This window comes from Rhagoletis pomonella, unplaced genomic scaffold (genome assembly GCF_013731165.1).
Source record: "Rhagoletis pomonella isolate Grant_MI unplaced genomic scaffold, Rhpom_1.0 Rhpom_scaffold_00005, whole genome shotgun sequence".
NCBI classification, from domain to species: domain Eukaryota; kingdom Metazoa; phylum Arthropoda; class Insecta; order Diptera; family Tephritidae; genus Rhagoletis; species Rhagoletis pomonella.
Window position 1 is genome coordinate 14209972 of NW_023458559.1, and position 253 is coordinate 14210224.

Genomic DNA, 253 nt, shown 5'->3' on the forward strand with positions numbered 1-253 from the left:
AATTGCTCATAGAAAACAACGAAATTTAACAAAAGTTTTTTGTTCATAACTTTTAAATGGTTAATAATATTATCTCCTCCCCTCCGGATTGTTATTAGGGGGGCCGAAACGCGTCGTTTGGTACCGATCCCGACTTTTCCACACCCTTTTTAGGGGTTGTTACCCCACCCTAGAGAATTACCAAATCTCTTTGCTTTCTTTCCGAAAAATATTAGTACATTTTAAGCCTTTGTTGGTAAAAATCGTTGAAAAT